At 43.6% G+C, this 16364-nt stretch overlaps 1 protein-coding gene across 2 annotated transcripts in view; it reads left to right on the top strand.

Moving 5' to 3' along the window:
- The window catches only part of SPRED2 (sprouty related EVH1 domain containing 2), a 112046-nt gene that overhangs the window by 4470 nt on the left and 91212 nt on the right, over nucleotides 1-16364 (top strand). The window contains exon 2 of one of the 2 annotated variants that reach the window (XM_080684527.1): nucleotides 4376-4456. The exons of the other annotated variant lie outside the window; for it this stretch is intronic. The gene's annotated coding sequence lies outside the window, so the exon portion shown is untranslated. The remainder of the gene's footprint in view (nucleotides 1-4375; nucleotides 4457-16364) is intronic. 2 annotated transcript variants of the gene reach the window in all.

Below are 16364 nucleotides of genomic sequence, written 5' to 3' on the forward strand. Positions count from 1 at the left end.
TAACAAAATTAAGAATAATTCCCTGATGTCTTTAACACTCGGTCTCAACTGTCTGAAAAATGTCTTTTATAACTGATTATTTCAGCCAGGAGCCAGTCAAAGAGCCTGTGTTAAATGCCGCTCGTGAAATATACTTACAGCGCAAAGCTTAGCCATTTGCACACTTTTGGATCCCACCTAGGTTTTATCTGAGTGTGAATAAAATAGGAGTAAACATTAGTGATTTCATGAAGTTGTTGTGAGAATTAAATGAGATAGTTTATGTAAATTTTACAATCTAGGACCAAGCATAAAACAAATGTCCAGTGAGACTCTAGGGAGCATTGAGGTAGGAATTTTACAGGCTCAGCTTGTTAATTTTCAAATAACCCTGGGAAGGAGTTGTAGTTACTTGCCTAAGACAGCAAACATTTTTTTAAAGTGTTTGAATAAAAGTCTATTGGTTAAAAATGGATTTAATTCTTTTTTAAAATGCGGTTTCATCCCTGTCGACTAATGCAATAATTATAATGGTATTTGGTTAACTAAGGGTGTGTAGAAGCCTCCTTCTGAAAAACTCACATGTTCATATGAAGCTCTTGGAGTGGTTTGTGGAAATTGGGTGCAGAACTGTCTGGTGGTGGCGATATGTGATTGACAACTCAAAACCATGTTGATTCCAATCACTGTTACAGGAACTGGGAAGTAGAAGCAATGGAACTGGGAAGTAGAACGCAATAGGCCAGGGCCTGTGTTTCTGCCTCTGCAGAAATCACAATATTAACAATTTGCAGTAGCCACAGGGTTCTGATGGAGTCTTAACACTTGAAGTTGGAGACAGCTGTGCTGATGAACTCCAATATTGGCATAGTTCCTATGTTACTGGGCTGAACACAAATACACAATCTAACAGCAAAATCCTCCCAAACCGAACAAGATGATAATAGAGGCAGAGCAGGAAGTTTTGGTGTGTGTGGTTGTTTGTTTTGGCTTATTTTCTCTTAAGTAAATTGGGCTAACTTTTTTTTTTTTTTAAAGACCCAGTCATATTGATAAACTTGATGACTCTTCTTGTAAATATTTCTTTTTAATCAATATTTAAAAGTAGGACATTGATGTTTTTTTTTAAGGCACCCTCTAGGGCTGTTAGTCGCTGGAAGTAGAAGGAATATTTTGCACTGGTGCATACAGTGTTCTGTGGAGCAAAATGCATTTTCTTGTGCTTGCCCTGGGTAGGCCTGAAGGATCGTTACCACAGCTTGATGTGTCCCATGTCATGGAAAGGAAGTCTGGCCAGGATCTTAGTAAAATCCTTGATAGTTACTGGTATAAGAGTTGAGGAAAAACTGTTTTCTAACTACTCATTTCTCAGGTAATCTTTGTCAACAGTATATTCACATGTGGCATAGTGCACCCATGATAGCAAATTGTGCAGATGTTAGTTATGCTACTCTAAAAGGGTAGTTGAATACTTATTTCAAAACAAAATTTCTGTTTACGTGCACTTAGAGCGCAGAGGTAACGTAATGGATTTTGACTTTAGCATTTGGTACTTGTGATTGAGGAGATTAGAACAATCTGGGTAGCCTCTAAAATGTATGGCTTTGGCTCCTCTGTGTACTGAAATAATGATTTTCATGCTTAGGTATACTTCCTGTGCTCCATTCATAAATGCTTTAAAACTTAATTATCAGGTTAAGTTTTTAAATTGTTCCAAGTTCATCTAGTAATGACATCTTTGTCTTTTCATTTTCTTTTTTTTTTTTTTTTTTTTTTTTTGGTTAATCTTCACTTGGGGATATTTTTCTATTGATTTTTAGAGAGTGTAAGGGTGGGGGAGAGTCAGAGAGAAACAGCGATGTGAGAAAGACACACCTATTGGTTCCCTCTCACAGGTTCCCTGACCAGGGCCAGGGATCAAGCCTGCAACTGAGGTAGGTGCCCTTGACCGGAATTGAACCCAGGACCCTTCAGTCCTCGGGCCTATGCTCTATCCACTGAGCTAAACCAGATAGGGCCGTCTTTTCATTTTCATTGTTTATTACTCTTATTTCTTTTTCTCCTTGCATTGCTTTGACTCTGGCCTCGGGCATCAATTTTTCAGATAAGCGCTGTTTATTTTGTATTTGCATCCTACCCTAACAGAACTACATAGAAGCAAGACCCCATCTGCCCGTCTACTATGGGAGTAATAGCTTATATTAACCCTTTTCGGCTTGCTACCCATAAAAGGTTTTCTGCAAATGTTTATTGATTGGTTAAAGTAAAGAGTCATTAATTTAGAGATCATTTTACCTTATGTAAAAATTTAGCCGAAACCGGTTTGGCTCAGTGGGTAGAGCGTCGGCCTGCGGACTGAAGGGTCCCGGGTTCGATACCGGTCAAGGGCATGTACCTTGGTTGCCGGCACATCCCCAGTGGGAGGTGTGCAGGAGGCAGCTGATCGATGTTTCTCTCTCATCGATGTTTCTAGCTTTCTATCCCTCTCCTTTCCTCTCTGTAAAATACCAATAAAATATATTTTAAAAAAAAATTTAAAGTTAATCATATTGTACCAACATCCAAAAAGACTTTGAGGTTGCTTTTTTAAAATTACCATGAAGAACCCTAACTGGTTTGGCTCAGTGGATAGAGCGTCGGCCTGCAGACTCAAGGGTCGCAGGTTCGATTCCTGTCGGGGGCATGTGCCTTGGTTGCGGGCACATCCCCAATAGGGGGTGTGCAGAAGGCAGCTGATCGATGTTTCTCTCTCATCGATGTTTCTAACTCTCTCTCCCTCTCCCTTTCTCTCTGTAAAAAAATCAATAAAATATATTTAAAAAAATTACCATGAAGGGCCGGCTGTCATGATGGTAGTAGAAGAAGCATGGTCTTTGGGGTGATACCCTGCCCCAACTCTCCATTAACTCAGGACCCTGGAAAGTATCCTGAGCCATGAGTCCTGGGTTAATGTAATCAAAGTTCATTCTGCTACCTACTTCACAAACTGTTAAAAAGTGGAAATGTGAAGCATTTTAGCACAGCACCTGATGAATCGGGAAATCAGTGGCACTCATCCACCTTTGGTAGGTCTTGCATCATGTGGCAAGCAATCATTTCTCTTCAGAATTTATAAGGGAGAGAATACCCATTAACTATGTTAGCCTCATAGCAACCTTTTGAGGCAGGAAATGGGGCTCTCACTTTATGGTTAGAGAATTGAAGTGACTTGCTGGGGGCGGGGGAGGGAGTTGTGGGAGAATTAGAAGTCACGTTCTTTTCATTTGGCCTTCCAGTGCTATCCTGGTAGGCCTCTAACAGCAGCTTAGGTGTTATATTGTAATATCAGTAATGCCCAGCTGACTGTTGGCCCCTTTGCTCAGTGATCCTGGTTGGCTGTGCTTTTTGAGACTTTATGTTTTTAGTAGCTTGTCTCCTCTCTTCCTGGCAGTAATTTTACCTCTAGTAGCATCCTTGGCTCTCTTGCCATCCCTGTTTGTGGTCTAGAAATCATATTACCAGTGGCGTTCAAATAGTTTCCAAAACAAGAGTCAATAGTCTTGGTGGGGATGGGTGGGCCAAGGGTTCTCTTAGGAACAAGGTGGCTTATGACTTGTTTTGTCTACTTGTATGCTTGCTATGTTGGTGTTTGCATTTTATATTTCCAGCCAAGGAATAAAATGGATGCTGGACCAGAGGTTTAATTTAATCATCAACATCCCAATAATTTTATTCATTTTTACAGACCTTTTGAAGCCACTTAAGTGTGAATATAGTCTTACTATAGTAATTCAATTTCTCTCTTTTGCTTCATAGCATAAATCAAACCTGTGACTTTTCTCAGGCTCAAAATTCCAAAACAAGTCTGCTTTACCAGGATGGTGTGCACCGGCTCCATGTCACTAATAGCCCTGAAGTCCTAATGGGTTGACTTCTCATTTATCTGCGTGTGCACAGGTCTTAGATCAGGACTCTGCCATTTGTAAACCAGCTGTGCATCCGGTACCATCCAGTCTTAGATGTCTTTTACACTAAGGAAAATTAGGAGATACTAGAATTATAGGTGTCCATTTGGAGTGTGGTAGACTTTGAATCGAAAAAATTTGACTTTTAGAGCACACTTGGACTCTAGTTGCAAAGCCATACATAAATGATTTTATTGAATAAAATAAGTAACAGTGTGGGTAAGGCTGGAGGAAAGGGAGCCACTAGCTGTTGAGTGCCATTCACTTACTGCAACAACATATCAGACACCTAATCTCCCAGACAGGTAACGGAACTGTGACTCAGAAGGCCTCTCTGCCCTCAGGGAGTTTACGCTCTAGGGTCCTTGGCACTTGCACATGCCTGAAGGGTGTGTGATGATTGTCTGGTTGGCTGCAGAGTTGTTTTCCCTTTCCTTCCCATCTTTTTGCAGGTTCCCTCCTGCAGGCATTGGAATCCCCAGATTTGGATAGGGGGATAGAATCCCCAACACGTTCTACAAGTTATATTTAAGGTGAGTGTATGTGGTGTGGACAAGTACTCGCACACTCACACAAAGATGGGATATGTATGTTAGCCAAGCGTCCACAAACTACAGGCAGGGAAAAGATTCAGAGGTTAAGTATCTTGTCTGGGGCCACAGAGCAGGCTTTGTTATTTTTAACTCAGATCCTTTGACTTCAAATTCCATGTCTGTAGAACAACATTGTGTATTATGACTTCACAAAGCCTCAGTTTTCTCTAATACAAAAATGTGCTGTGTGTACAGCTTGATTTATATTACTGTTGAGTGAATGCCATTAGAATTTACTTAAGACTCCTGTAAACGCCTCAAAGCTGTGAGGTGTCATTTCTTCACATTCTTTCGCTCTGTGGAGCAGGGAACCATTGCCCACCGAGGTGGCCTGTTCTATACTGATATATAGAGCAGCTCTAAGGGTACCTCCTTTGGAACAGGAACTAACCATCTTACCCTTGATGGGAAAAGCGTGCGTGAGCAGAAGGCTTACCAAAGCACAGTGTTCTCCTGGCCCTGCGTTTTAGCCTAGCTGTTTGAGAGGGGGGTCAAACTTGAACGTGCATAGGGAATCACCTGGGAATCTTGTAAAATGGGGACCGTGTTTCAGTCAGGCCTGAGATTTTGCACTTTTAACAAACTTGCAGGTGCTGCTGATCCATGGACTCCACTTTGAGTAGCCAGGGCCCCTCTATGGTGGGATGATAGGGAGCTCACAGCTGCCAGGTTTGTGTCTTCAGAGGCGACTCACATACCTGGCTTTTGGGATCTGTTGAGGAAGCTCATTGAACAAAATACACAGAGACATTACCAAGCTCCTGCCCTTCCCTATCCCTGGCAGGACTTCCAGCTTTGAGGGATAGCTTGATTTTAGACAGGAGTGTGCGCGAAGATTTTTTTTTCTTTTCTTAGGGCTTAAAAAAAGTTCTTAAGTCAATGCCAAGAGACCCAAGAGTTCCATCACTGAACAAGAAATGTGAAGTTCCTGCACTTTGTTTGTAATGTCTGATAGTCAGCTGGCACTCCTGTACTCTCCAGACAAATCAGTCTTGTGTGGAAAGCCTGCCACCCTGGGAAGCGGGAACGCTCAGCCCTAGAAGAAATCACAGGAAGTAATTAAACAGAGAAGGTCAGAGAAAGAGGAAGTGGTTGTGTTGTTTCTGATGTGAATTGCATTGTTGTTCCTGGGGATCAAGATCATGATGTTTAAATCTTCTGGAATGTGGCTGCTTGGGGATTTGATTGTATTTAAATTGCAGCCCTTTTAGTTTATTCTTTTAGACAGCAATCTAGATAGGAAATGAATTGCTTTTAGGTCTTATCAGGAATCCCCACGTGCCTAAGCAGAAGTCTTAAACACAGAGTTGCTTATAGCTTGGCAAATTGCACTTAAATGAAATGAATGTCAAGACTATTAGAGGTTAATTTTAGGTGTCTGGAGTTCTCCCTAATTCTCCTGATTAAACACTTTAACATAATAGTTTCCTTAATTGGAATAATGATAGAATATTAGCATGCATATTAAACCTTTTACCCAAATTTGAATAGGGTTAAAATGCAAATTATCCATCACTTGTCTCTTTAGAGATAATTCCTGGGGAGAGATGGGGAAGAGACTGGAATATGAATTGGGAATGGGCCTTTCTTCTGGCAGCATTGCTAGGAAAGCCAAGAATAGACCAGAGGACTGAAGTGAGAGATCCTTTGTTTCCCCCAAAAAGAGGTTCTAAAAATACCAATGCCTGTGACCTACCAACGTGGAGGTAAATGCAATGGGAAACCTGAAGTGAGCTGACTGGACATCCTTTCTTGCTGTCTTTGCATTAGCCTGTCACATTTTTCTGTTAGACAAAGGTGGTAAGAGACTTCAGGCCCCTCTCCAGCATTTAGATACCTCCTCTGAAGTCTTGAACTGATGCCACCACCCAGCAGTTCCCAAACTAGTGGCTGGGAACCCATAAGCAAGCACTCTTAAGTATTGTTTGTGAACCAAATACATAAAGTCACCCATATCTATCTGTGTTACACTCTTTCAGTGTATTTATGGAATAATAAAATACAACCTCATTAAAATACTGCTGAATTCACTGTGGATGCTGGTTGTCTTTTTCTCAACTCACAGTTACTAAAAAGCACAACTATAATCCCTGGGGAGAAGGGGCTAGTCCCTAACTTTTCTCCCTTTGAGTGCCTCTACTTAGAAAGTTGTGCCTCGCATGCTAGATGGAAGAAAAGATGTACGGTCCTTCTCTGGGGGGTGCATGTGTAGAGGGTGTGGCCTTACGGCAGGATGGTTTGAGTGGAAGGCCTGAGGAGAGCAGAGGACCAGTGTAGTCGGAGGTGGATGGGGGAGTTGAAAATGAGCCTCAGGACCTCTCCCCTAGAGACTTGGCATCAAGTTGGGTCTTCTCATGAGAGTAGGGAGAGCTGAGGGAGGGAGTCTCCTCTCTTCCAGCTCTTTCCTCTCTCCACTTCCATCAGCATTTGTCAAACGTGTGCTGTGCAGCACACAACTCTCTGTTTATTGTGCAGAAGAGGATACACCCAACACTGGAAGCTCTTGATGGGTACCAAGTAGCAAAAAAGGTGGGCACTCGGTTGCCATGTGTAGTAAGATCTGGGAGTCAGGAAGCGGAGGTCCCATCCCTCTTTGCCACCATCCTGCTGTAGGACCTTAGGCAAGGTGTCGAGCTTCTTCTCTGGACTCAGTTTTCTCATCTCTAAAATAAAGAGATTGAATAATATAATATTGAAGAACTCTTATAATTCCAGATATTGCAAGGACAGTTCATGTTTAAAAACTCATTCTTAGCATAATAATCTTTTTTTAATAGAGACAAATACAAAGAAGAAATTAAAATACCTCTTGCTGCATCAGCCCAGTGGATGACTGTTCACCGTCAACAAGGCGGGGGTGGGGGGGAGGCCTTGAGTTTTAAAGGACTCATCTAAATACGGTGCTGGTATTTGGGGGAAGGCAAGTTGGGGAGGAGGCAATTTGTGGCCAAAGGTTTTCTTCCACAGACAGGGAAGCTCCATCCCCAGGTTTCTGCTGGGGGAGCTCAGCGAAAGAGCTGGTCCAGTCGGCAGAGACTAAATATGGAAAGCTATTATTGTGTCCTTGTGAAGTAGAGGATACATTGCTCTTTCTAAGTAGAGTAAAATGGTTGCAACTTGACCACCTAATTGTAGAACTGGAGAGGATCTTAGGAAAATACCAGCTCAGCTCCCTTCTTTTACACATAAATTGCAATCCAGAGAGGTTGAGTGAGGAACCCAGGGTCACACAGCCAGTTGGTGATTTGGGATATTTCAGGGAGCAAATGTCACCTGACTGTGGTTCCAGTCCTGTTTGGGGTGCTGTGTTAAACATTCATGACAATTGCTACCCTCGAGTTGTTCAGCCCTCAGGAGATAAGGAAAAAGATGGTGGTAACCTACTCAGTACAGGTAAATGTGGCCCATGTTGAAACCATCAACATTGGCCAGATTGCTAGCCTTGGTTAGTCCCTGTCCTGGGCTGAGATAGATGAACTTGCCTAAACGCTGTGCCTATGTGGTTTCTACCCTTGGGGACAGGAGGGTAGGGAGTGGAGGCAGAGGAGGGCCTCCTTAGCTCACCATCCTGAGAGAGGGAAGATGATCCCTTAGATGAAAAGTTGAAATACATGTGATGTTCCCAGGTTTTTACACCTGGGCACCAGCAAAAAAAGTTGATGAAACATTGCCTTCTGTTCTCCCCATGTGTTTGTTTTTGATGTTAACTGCCAAGGTGGTGTGGTCATAGACAGCAGGAAGTAATATTTGATATGCAGGTCTGCTGAGGAGGGGGTCGGTGGATTCAGGAGGGGAAGGGGGGTGGTTTGGCACATTCCAGTGAGAACTCTGAGCACTTCTAAGCAAACAGGTGCTTTTATAGCAAAGAGAGGGAGGGAAAAGTCGACCGGCTGGTTATATAATGAACATTTTTTTTTTATGGTAGCTTTTAAAAATTTTATTTATTTAATATTTTTTATTGTTTCAGAGAGGAAGGGAGAGGGAGAGAGAGATAGAAACATCAATGATGAGAATCATTGATCAACTGCCTCTTGCATGCCCCTGACTGGGGATTGAGCCTGCAACCCGGGCATGTGCCCTTGAACTAATTGAACCCAGGACCCTTCAGTCCGTAGGCCAATGCTCTATGAACTGAGCCAAACCAGCTAAGGCTATGGTAGCTTTTTAATTTAGGTTTTTGTAAGGCTGCTGCCCCATTGGTTAACTCCAGATAAGTTTCAGATATCCTCTAGGGAATCATGCAGCTGAGTAATTTTTGTGGCCAAGGACATGTGGGAAACCTAGGCTTGAGGGAGAATGAAAACTTCCCCAAACCAAGACTCGGTATCCCTGAGAGGACACACCCCCTTTGCCATGCTTAGACTTGATCTGTTTTCCATTCTTGCTTTAAAACTATAGTTCTCAGTCAGGACTTCATGGGATTACAAGATTCATACTGCTTGTGTAGGATGCGGAACTCATTTTTTTTAAAAATTTCCTTTTCTTGGGGTTCTGCACCACTTGCCTTTTGTTTCCCCTTGATAATTCCCACCCACTGGGCAACCTTCTTACTCCTAGAGTAGAAGAGTCCTTGGTGAGCTTGAAGATCCCGTTGGCGTTTCAGGCCCCTTGGCCCAGTACTTCCGAATCACCCAAAGGGTCAGGGTGGTTTGGTTATAAATGGTTTACCTGCAGGCCCCCTATCCTCCATTCCTTTTGTTCCACATTTAACAGTATAACAGTGACCAATAGAATCAGACAGGTGTGGTCTGTGGTCAGCTCCCACCCCTGGCATTGCAGCCTGAAATGGAACCCCTCTCCCAACAGCCCCAACAAGGACAATTTATCAATACGAGGCCCGGAGGAGTGCAGATTGAGGCTGTTTGGGGATGCTATCTAGAATAGCACACCTTTCCTCTTTGCACTCTTACCTTCCTCCTCTCTAGACCAATGAAATTAGAACTTCGCCCCGTCCCCTGTGTTAGTATTTTAAAAATCCAGCCTAATGTACCTTAGGCTAATCAGGGTTTGGAAGTGAGTTGTAACCAACCGACACCAGGGAGGCACTGACCAGGGAGCGTTGATTCTTTTTAAAGAACCCCTAGGTGACAGATGTTAACTAGACTTACTGTGGTGGTCATTTTACAATATATACAAATATCGAATCATGTTCTACACCTGAAACTAATAAAATGTTATAAGTTAATGCCGATTAGTCCGTCATGTCAGAGGGCATTCAAAAGGCCACACACATTCATATGAGTGAACAGGAATGTTCTGAGGAATGTTGGTCTTCCATTCCCACCCTTTCCTCGAGGTTCCATCTCATTCCAGTTAGATAGAAAATAATCTCTTAGGGAGGACAATACCAAATAGATGTTAACATGAAGTGAGGTCATAAGGGACAATAAAAATAAATTCTAATTGTCGTTCCAAAAGGTCTTTTATATTGAATTAAAAAATTCTAAAGCATGCCAAAAATACATCACCTACAGTTGTCCCAATTTATGGCTTTTTTTTTATTATTTTAACCTTGAAAGCCCTATTAATTTTTTTCAGAAGTTTTCATTGGTGATGTAACACAGATGCCTTTAGGATACTAATTTAACTATTTTAATAGTTAAAGTAGTAAATACCAGGGCGTTTTTTTTTTTGTTTTTTTTTATGTTGCCTTTTATTATTCTTTTCTTTTTCGGTAGAGTAGGACCAGTTATTTTATAGGGAACAGGTTAAGTTCTTGCATTTGATTTTTGACAACTTTTGTTAATGTGGGACCAGTATTTGCTCGAATTTGAAGGAAAACAGAGGTATAGAATCATATGCTTTTACCTAGAAATGAAAATACATTGATTTAAAACAGATGTCTCCAACAAAAACGGATGTCAGGTTTTCAGATGGTTACTTGTCACCAGAGGGTGTAGCCCCACATGCAAATGTGGGAAAGGCTGAAAAATTTTTAATAGCTTAGAAACTCAAGGACACACTTTAAAAAGGGACAGCCTTGCACAACAGTGTGACTACTAATTTCACTGACCCATACACTTAAAAATCGTCAAAAGGGTAAATTTTATATTATGTACATTTTGCCATGATTAAAAACAGTAACAACATCAAACCAAAGAAATGGGACCCAAGTCAACTAATGACTTTACAAGAACTCAGACTTCTTTCCAGAAAAACTGCACCCTGAACACAACTGCCTTGTGTGCCTCAGAAGCCAAATCTATTTCACATCTTCACCTGTAGATTTCTAGCTTCCTGTCAATTCTTGCCTAGTCCTCTTTGCTCCCTTCTTCAGATCCCTACCCCCACCCCACCCCCCAAAAAAGCTCCCTTCACCGAAGTTTGCAAATGGACTTTGAGATTAGACCAGTGGTGCCCAAAGTCTCTATCCCCTAAAGTTTCCTGCAGTTGACCAAGTATGTACCAGGGTCGGAACCTCTCAGAAAGTTCTAGAGGTCCAAACGGCTTCTACTGGAGCCAAGAGCAGAGCTGGTCTTAGTGGTGGGTGGTGGGGATGATGGACCCTCACTAGACGCAGAGACCAGGGTCAAGGTGAGGCTCCCTCAGTGGTGACCACCTGACACGGCCTTGGGCAAGCATTCACATCCACAGAGCCTCGGTAGTTCTCCGGGAGAGCAGGGTCACTGACTTCAGAGGTTCGGACAACTGTATGTGTTTTGCGCTCCCATGCATGTAAAAACCAGAGAGGCCAGTCGGCCCTTCATCCTATATGGAGGATTCATAATCTGACAGGTGAAATTAAGAATCACTTACTTCAAACAAACATGTAAGAATGAATATGTACTGTAGTGCACGCCTGCGAGAAAACTTGTTCTCTGATACTCTCCCATTTCACATCCTTGTTTTTTTTTTTAAAACTTGACGTTTCTCTCTTTGAGTAGTTTTACTAGTAGCATGTTGGTGTAAATTGGATTGTTAGGGTGTCTGAAGTGGCATACCCCTAGAGTGGAAATATGAGCCACTTCTTATGTAGCTTTTGTGAATTTTTCAATGAAACTACACTCTCTTACTAACAAGTAGTCATTCTTGATTGTTGACAATCTGTACTCATTCATAAACTGTTTATGGATTTGACACTTTCTGGCCTTGGAAATACTTAAGTCGCCACATTTGATACTTCATTTGGCAATCTCTGTGTCCAGGAGAAAAAAACAAATGTTGTAATGAACCTCTCTGATAAGCTTTGGGGACAGGGTTATTCGTGGTCGAGGGAACGTTTGTTCATGTGAAAGCACACAGCCCTCCCCCTTACCTTCCCCCACTGAAACACAGGATCTGAAGATCTTACCAGTTCAGGGAGCTGAGAAGTATGCCTTGTTCTACCACACTGGATGGCCCTTCGCTTTCCGCCTGGTCACTTCTGCGATAAGGAACCCACGTGCTATGCAGCTCTGATTGTCAGCAAGTTCTTCTATGGAACCACTGTCCTCTGCAGCAGCGACAGCCGGTTCTGGGTTCTGATCACCCTGCTGATACAGATGGCAGTGCTCCCTCTCTTCTTCAGGCCAAATATCGTCCTGGTCTCCTTTATCGGGGTTCACGTTCAGCCATGTCTTTCCTAAAATGGGGGCCCAGAACTGGGGGTTCTTTTCCTGGTGCCAGACTCTTGATATTGTGGGCATTTGCCTCTCTTGGTGCAGTCTAAGGGGCTTTGGTCAGTGTGAAGGCACCAGGTTCTGCATGGATAATGCATGCTGCTTGTGCTGAGCCTGCACCCTTGAGTTTCCTTTTTGAAGGATGTCAGTTACCATCAGCTGCCATGGGCATAGAAGAATAGACACGTCTCCCTTTGAGAGGGCATCCTATTGGCTCTTGGTATGGTGGGCAGGGATGGGAAGGGCATTCTGCTCCAAAGGAACTCTCCCCTTGTAGGTGAAGGACTCTAGTCTTCTGTATTTCTTTCTTTCTTTTTTTTTAAAATATATTTTTATTGATTTCAGAAAGGAAGGGAAAGAGGGAGAGAGAGAGAAAAATCAGTGATGAGAGAGAATCATTGATGGGTTGCCTCCTGCACACTCCACACTGGGGATCGAGCCTGCAACCCGGGCATGTGCCCTGATCAGGAATTGAACTGTGACTTCCTGGTTCATGGGTCGATGCTCAACCACTGAGTCAGGCTGGCTGGCTGTACTTCTTTTTAAAATATTTTTATTGATTTCAGAGAGGAAGGGAGAGGGAGGGAGAGAGACAGAAACATCAATGATGAGAGAGAAGCGTTGATCGGCTGCCTCCTGCCCTCCCCCCCCCCCCCCACATTGGAGGATCGAGCCAGCAACCCAGGCATGTGCTCCCGGCCAGAATCGAATCTGGGACCCTCCAGTCCCCAAGCCGACGCTCCATCCATTGAGCCAAACCAGCCAGGGCTGAGTGTATTTTTTGAGTGGTATCCTTTGGTAGGGCCCAAAAGGCTAGGCAAGAAGGTGGGTGAGCTGCTTGTGGCACTGAAATCGTTGTTTCTTGAAGTTGGTTCTGGGCCACCTACTCAGAGTCAGTAGTTTGGAGCCTGTTAAAGCACACATGTCTGCGGCCCACCCACCTTACCGGCCTCTGGCCGCACTGCCCAGAGAATCTGCATTGTTGAAAAGCTCCCCAGGTGATTCCTCTGCCTGCAAGCCAGAGTTGAAGGCCTGCTTCCTCAATTGTAACGACCTCTTTGATGTTCATTTTCTTAAATGTCCAAGTACTGTAGACTCAGGAATCTTAAAGGCCACCTTTGTGCCTTGCTCCAGCCACCCAGTGCTTTTAATGGTTCCTGAATATGTGTTTACACAATCTGCATTTTATGAAGTCCATAAAGACATGTTTACCCAACAAGTCTCCAGCCCTGCAAAGGTCAGCTTTCCTCTGTTTGTATGAAAGGCACTTAACTCAAAGTCAATTAACACCAAGATAGACGCTAATTAAGGCCTGGAAGTGAGCTGCTCATGCCCCACATTCCAGCTGTAACGTTTGTCCCCAGTCATAGCTTAGTTTTACAAGTCCCTTCAAGCTAGTTACTTCGCATAACCTGTGCACGTGTGGCCCGTTACAGCACACAGGTAAAAGTGCCATTTGTCATGTCATCCTGTAAGAGTGCTGTTTAAAAGCATGTAACTGAAGGAACTATTAAATGATGCCATGTTCACACTTTTGCAACTGACTGGGACCCCCCACCCCTCACCGCCCCCAGCATCAGGGATATCATGGGAATGCTGGAGAAAGGGCAGAGAACTCGGGCTCCCTCTGTTGCTTTCAGAGCCTGCTGTTGAATGAGCCTTGCCTGGGTCCAGAGCTGTGATTTCCTCATTTGCAGAGAGTAATTCCTCAAAGAACTGCTGGAGGATTAAATGAGGGAAACGTGGGTCACGCGCTCAAGCACAGCGCCTAGTATGTAGAAAGCAATCGATGTAGAAAAGGCTATCTGCTGCAGCTGATGAGGATTATTAGAACAAAATCGAAAACCCTGCGAGAGAACTAACCCTTAGATTAGCAGTTGCTATTGGTCAAGAGCCTCCAGGGCTTGGTTGTCCAGGGCAAACAGCCCCAGGTCCTCCTGCACCTTCGGGACTCCAGCCAGATGCCAGCCGGAAGCCCTGCACTGAGAACCACTCCGCAAAGGAAAGGTGTGGCCCAGCTCCTGGCTCTTGGGTTTCACTGTAGACCCTGTGCTTGGCATCTTTCAACCCAGCTTCTTACCTGTAAATGCTTAATCCTTAGGAGGAAAAAGCGAGGCGCTCCCCTGATTCAGGAACCATTTTTTATCAGTTGAGGTTAAGAATTGGGGTGGTTAGTACAGTTAGGGATTAAAAAAAAAAGAGACTCCGCCCTAGGCAGTTTGCCTCGGCGGATAGAGCGTAGGCCTGTGGAACAAAGGGTCCCAGGTTCGATTCTGGGCAAGGGCACTTACCTGGGTTGCTGGCTCCTCCCGGCCTAGCCTGGGCCCTGGTCAGGGCGCGTGCAGGAGGCAACTAATCAATGTTTCTCTCTGTCTTTCCCTCTCTCTTCCACTCTCTCTAAAAATCAATGGAAAGATTCCCTCGGGTGAAGATTAACAAAAAAAGAAGAAAAAAAGAGGAAAAAAGAGATTCTGTTTGAGAAGGTTTATCGTATGCTGTGAACATGCTAAAGATCCCGGCTGGGGGGCAGAGAGGGGACAGCCCTGTGTAGGCTGCTTGCCGATTGTTTGGCATCAGCACATGAAGTTATTATTTTTTTTAATTTAAAATTATTCTTGAAGTCTTCATGGGAAACTAAATTTTTGTTAGTAGAAGTGAGGCTGTCATGGTGGCTTCGTTCTTTTTTAGCATTATTGCAAGGAGGCAGTAGGGCTTTCTTGATAAAGACCACAGACTTTGCACCAGTGCTGTCCAATAGAAATACAATGCGAGCCACGTCAGTAACTTCAAATGTTCTGGTAGCAGTGTTTGGCTGTTGTTTGTTTAAAGTAAATAGAAACAGGTGAAATTAATTTTAACATGTTTTTATTTAAGTATCTCTCCCAATTGTCATTTCAACATGTAATCAGTATCAAAAAGTATTAAATATTCTGCACTGTGTTTGTACTACACCTTTGAAATGTAGCATGTATTCTACACTTAGGACATCTCATTCAGACCCGGTGTGTTTCACGTGTTCGCGTTCGGTAGCCACAAGTGACTAGTGCCTATTGTATTAAACAGCGCACCTCTAGGCTAAGACAGACCTGGGTGTAAGCGTCACTCTGCTGCTGATTGGTTGTGTGACCAGGGGTAAATTACCTGTACCATGCAAAGCCTCAGTGTCCTCGAATGTAAAAAAGGTATCGTAAAACCCACCTTTCTGGGCTGCTCTGAGTATTAAGTCAGGTGATGTGTGTACGTAAACGCATGGGTCCAGGAAGGGGTCCTCTGGCATCTATATGTTTTTGAGATATAGCCGCCACTGTTAATTGTGTAGCGTATGGATTAAGGAGTAAGAGTTGTCGTGGAAGCCAGTATTTAGACAATATTTATTTATTTGAAGGATTTCAAACAACCTGACAATTCCAGGGGTTGGAGACTGGGATCTTGTACACAAGCATTGGAAGGGAACTGTGCTTCTGGTCAGAGCAATTTGCTTGGGGCTCTGACCAATTCAGAGAAGAAGGTGCACCAGGGAATTCCTATAGGAATCGTGTGGCATTATCAAAACAGCCCGAGCCTCAGATGTGGGGCAGCTGGTTTCAAATTCGGACTCTGCCCCTTATATATTGCATATTTCTCTTCCCAAACTTTGGTTTTCTCATCTGTCAGGTGGAACTAATAATATGAGGCTTGTGAGGATTCATTTAGACTACACCTGAAAATGTCTGCTGTGGTGTCTGGCACATTTGAGGTGCCTAATCCTTGCCAGGTAGATGTTACTGGCACCTGGAAAGCAGTTTCAACTTAAAGCCTATTGAGAGGGTCTGAGGTCTAGACTGAAGGGAAGGATTGTGTCCCCCTGATAAGCAGCTTGAAATGGAACCAGCGAGAAAGGTTTTGTGAGGAACTATCTTTGGAGCTGGAAACAGACTGATAAATCCTGTCTTAGCCAAATGAAATGGGCGTGGAGGATCTAGGGCCACATGCCCATTGTTCATTGAATACCAAGATTCCGTGAGACCCTACTAAGGATTTGTGACTGAACTGGGTGCCAGAGGGGACTCTGGAAGAGAAGTGAGGAAGAAAAGGGGCGTGGCCTGGGTAGCTGGATTAGGACCCCCCCCCCCCCCCCCCGGCTGTGTCATGAGCATTTTGGTAACATTTTTTTTTCTTGTCCCTTTAGTTCTCTGGTTTCCTTGCCCAGCTTTTGATATATATATTTTTTTTATTGTGGAAAGTAAAATCATTACTAGAGTGTCACACTC

The sequence above is a fragment of the Plecotus auritus genome (assembly GCF_963455305.1).
Source record: "Plecotus auritus genome assembly, chromosome: 8".
NCBI lineage: Eukaryota > Metazoa > Chordata > Mammalia > Chiroptera > Vespertilionidae > Plecotus > Plecotus auritus.